The 4,477-nt window shown below is 37.3% G+C and overlaps 1 pseudogene; it reads right to left on the reverse strand.

Annotated features, from left to right (window-relative positions):
• Window positions 1-1,972: 1,972 nt before the first annotated feature.
• LOC122202331 lies at window positions 1,973-2,751 on the reverse strand (annotated as a pseudogene).
• Window positions 2,752-4,477: the final 1,726 nt, after the last annotated feature.

The following is a 4,477-nucleotide window of genomic DNA, read 5'->3' on the forward strand; positions in this document are numbered from 1 at the left end:
AAGGCACACATTTCGCTTAAGTTAGTCCCAATTCTGTCACTTCAGCCATCTGCTTGTGTGAACAGTGGGCAGGCTGGGCCAGTCACCCTTGTTTTCTGCACTTTCACTCAGCAGTGCTAACACTACTGTCAGTATATGTGATGAGAGAAGATGCAGAAATAGGGGCGTAAAAGAAGGATTTCAAAGCCCCAAAACCAACTATACAAAATAGTAACGGATTATGAGTGCTCTTACATCATAAGTGCAGATGCAAATTAAGCACATCTTGGGTTACAGGTGCAGACAGTTTCACATAGCCCAGAAAAAAGGTAATATTTAATTTCATACATCAAGCATATGACAAAGGTTTGAAAGAGTGAAAACTGATTTTTCTTATCTGCAAATGTGACCCAAGTGAAACCTAGCTTTAAAATATATATTTGAAGGGCAAGCATCCTTTAAAGCAACTCTTTCTCTAAATTTGTATTTTGTATAAAGAATTGTTTGCCATTGATCCACCTTAACAAATCACATGTTTTCATTATTTCATACTCCTTTCTAATTTTTATTCATGTGCACATACCTTTTAACATAGCATCATAAATTTGTTTTTGTGGTCTATACATTTTACTTAATTTATTAATCATAGCCTTCTTCCATGTGGTTTCAAAGTGGTCACAATTATAATTGTATAATGAAATAGTACCCTGTCATACATTTTCTCGTTTTAATTTATTGTGTTATTATGGATTCTATGATACTGCCTCACCTTGCCCTGTTAAAAGAATTCCAAGGACTGTCGTTACTAGGTAGAAATGTATAAGTATTTTTATAACTCACATCAAACACATGTGAAAGTGACAATATTGTGATTTAGGATGAGCAGGGTCAGGAAATTTTGTAACTGATAGATGTTGAAGTACTCTACCTAAACAGCTTAAAACAAACGTAGGTTTTTCTACTCCCAAAGTCCTATGAGCAGTAGTTGTCAGAATGATTCTAAATGTCTGAAACTAAAAAGGCTTCTCAACAAGACCTGTGAAGTTCTCCCTATTGATTTTCACTGTTTAGCAACACTGGGAGTTAGTGATATCAAGAATTAACAGTGTTGGGGGACGGGAGAAGGGGATTTTTATCAACTTGGCAGTTATACCAAATGTAGGCATGGGGGTCTTTAACATTTCTTAGTCTAAATTGGAGAACTTAATGGCCCATTCTATTTAGAAATCTTGAATGAAAGTTTGTATAGCTGCATGGGGTATTTAGTTCTTAGCCAATATCTTAACATAATTTAGCAATCATTTATTAAGTGCCTACAATGTGAAAACACATTGTAGATCCCGGGGATATGCAGATAAGGCAAAGTTATTGCCCACTTGAAATTTGTATTTACTCCCTACTTATTGAAGAAAGACAAAGAGTCTCTGTACCTTGTCAAAATGCATTTACTTTAACAGTTAGTTACTGATTATTTTACTGAAGGCTCCATGGAAAGATGAAATGTTTTACATTGCACTCCCGACAGGAAAACAATGAAAATCCCTTTGAAAAACTAAAATATTCCCAGGGGATAGTATAACAGATACTGACACTTCCCTCCTACATGAAAAAAACTAAAAAAATAAAATAAAATAAAATATGGAAAACAGCACTTATCATGCATTGGAGATTAGGACAGAGATTCCTGTGAGAGGGGGAACATTAGGTGATAACTGTGACTGCCCTGAGTTGTGGTCTGGAGACTTTCCACGCTGTGCTGTTGAGGAGTGACCCAGGTGCAGCCTGGAAACTTCTGCATTCAGAGACACAAATAGGTGGCTAAGAAGGCTAATACAACTGGAGTTCACAGGACACAGGACTGGAAAGAAAGAGCTTCCCAAAGAGAAGGCTCCTGAGGCTTGGAATCCTCTCCAAATCTTCTAATTTTTTTTATTGTGCTGTATTATCTTTAATTAAGTACAAAGGCTTCCTATTAAGTCACCTAGAGACCATTTTACCCACTGCTCTGTTTGACCACCAGTCTTTTGTCTCTTTCTTGAGCAATGGTGAGGCAGATACCCTTTACATGGGTAAGAGAAATCCATGGCTTGTTGCCTTTGCCAATAACAAAAATGTTGGAGAACTGGGTGGCAGAGCTGTTGCCATTGGCAGTGAACTATATCCAAAGAACCATAGTGCCTCTCTCGGGCACCGATCACACCAGTTCTTCCCAGGTTAGCACCTCTAGTCACCATACATAGATTACCAGTGTCAAACCTGATGAAATCAGTAATCTTTCCAGTCTCCAAATCAATCTGAATGGTGTCCTTCACCTTGATGAAGGGATCAGGATAGTAGATAGTGCCAGCATCATGGACCACCAGGTGAGGGGTTCCTTTTGTCCACACAAAGATCTCTCTCAGTTTGCACAACTTATACTTGGCCTCCTCAGGTGTCATCCAAAGAACAGAAACAACCCTTGGTGTCATACAGATCAGATGGAAATTCTCCCCAGTCTTTGAATGCTGCTAACATACATAAAACCAGCAGGGTGGGCTATATCAGCTCAGACCTTGCCATCAATCTTAATAAAATGCTGTATCAGATCTTTACTTCATCTCCTGTTAGGGCATACTTAAGTCTGTTCCTTAGGAAAATGAGGAGAGGAAGACATTCTCTCAGCTAATGGGGACCTGTAGATGGTTGAGGGACAAGCACACTGGTCAGTTTATCCAGCATCCAATGCTTTGAAGCTGTTACACACTTCAGATGCTCCTTGGGACCACAAGCCATGGCTGCACCAGGCACAGAAAGAAGACTGCCTCCTTCCAGTACCTGAGAAAGAGACTGGAGTCCTTTCCAAGTCCTAAGTTGAATATTGACTGGTGCAAGCATGTGAGGAAGCTGTCTGAGATTGTGTAAAGAACCTGACAAGAATAGGGGAATTCTTTTCAGGGTCCACATAGGACCAAAGATAGTTTATGTTCTAACTATCCAGAGTGTAAAACTCTGGTTTCCAGAGTGGGGAAAAAAAAAATTCTACATAGGTTAGGGTACTCAGAAGGATATTCTAATAAGTGGGGATAATTAGTATTCAGAAAGATATTATCTTAGTTGTGGTTAAAAGTCGTCATAGACTGAGCAGTACTCTGGACACACCTAACAAATCAAAAAGCCATTCCAGAAAGAATCACACTAGTTCCAAGTAATGTGCCTACTTTCTAGAATAATGCTGGAGAGCATTTAGAGGAATATGAAGCCATCCATGATTCAGCAATGTAAAACACATAATGTTCAGCATGAAATGAAACGTTATATTGGTATTGAAAGAAGAAAGACGCTGTGACTCACCATAATATAGTAAAAAAATAATAGAAATTGACATAATAGAAATTGACAGATTATAGATATGATAGAAGTTATGGACAAGGACACTAAACAGTACAATTACATCTGAAGTATATAAGATGGCACACGGAGAATACTTTGGATGAGATCGAAAGAAAATTAAACACTGTGAAAGAAAAGGCCAGAGGAAGTGAAGATAGGGTAATGGAAACTACCTGAAATGTGATAGAGAGGTAAAAGACTAGAGACACGATAACGAAAACATCAGTGAAGTGTCATAGGATAATATCGAGTGGTCACGTAAAATTGTACCTGAAAAAAGAGTGACGGAAAACATATTTTATGAAATAATGGCTGCACAATTTCCAAATTTGATGCAAATTATACAACAATGGATTCAGGAAACTCAACAAATGCCAAACATAAGAAACACAGAAAACAAGGCATATCATACTGAAATTCCTCAAAATCAAGGATAAAAATAAAAGCCTAAAAGCAATCTTAGTAAAGCAGTTAAAGATAAAATGGCAATAGATCTCTCATCTGAGACAATATAAGCAAGAAAACAATGGAAAAGCATGTTTAAAATCCTGCAAGAGTGGCACCTGGGTGGCTCAGTCAACTGAGAGTCTGACTCTTGATGTTGGCTCAGGTCATGAACTCACTGTTCATGGGTTCAAGCCCTGAGTCAGGCTCTATATTAACAGTGCAGAACCTGCTTGGGATTCTCTCTCTCCCTCTCTCTCTGCCTCTCCATCACTCTCTCTCTCTCTCTCTCTCTCTCTCTTTCAAAAATACATAAACTTTAAAAATAAAACCCTGAAAGGAAAACAACTGTCAACCTATAGACCATACTCTATCTTTAAAAAATGAAGGTGACTAGAGACTGTCTCATCACTAGCAGATCTATAAATTTAAAAAAAAAATAATAAAATAAATGTTTAAAAACACCTTCCAAGTAGAAGAAAAAAAATACAAGGTCTAAGTCTGGATTTGTACAAAGGAATGAACAGCTGCATAAATTGGAAATGTGTGGAAAGTATTTTGTATTTTATTAAAAAGCCTCTTTAATTGATAATTGACTCTTTGAATTAAAAATAGTACAAATGTACTATGGCACTTGTAAAGGTAAAATATGTAGAGATAAAGTATGTAAAAAACATATAACAAA

This window comes from Panthera leo, chromosome D2 (assembly GCF_018350215.1).
Source record: "Panthera leo isolate Ple1 chromosome D2, P.leo_Ple1_pat1.1, whole genome shotgun sequence".
Lineage (NCBI taxonomy): Eukaryota > Metazoa > Chordata > Mammalia > Carnivora > Felidae > Panthera > Panthera leo.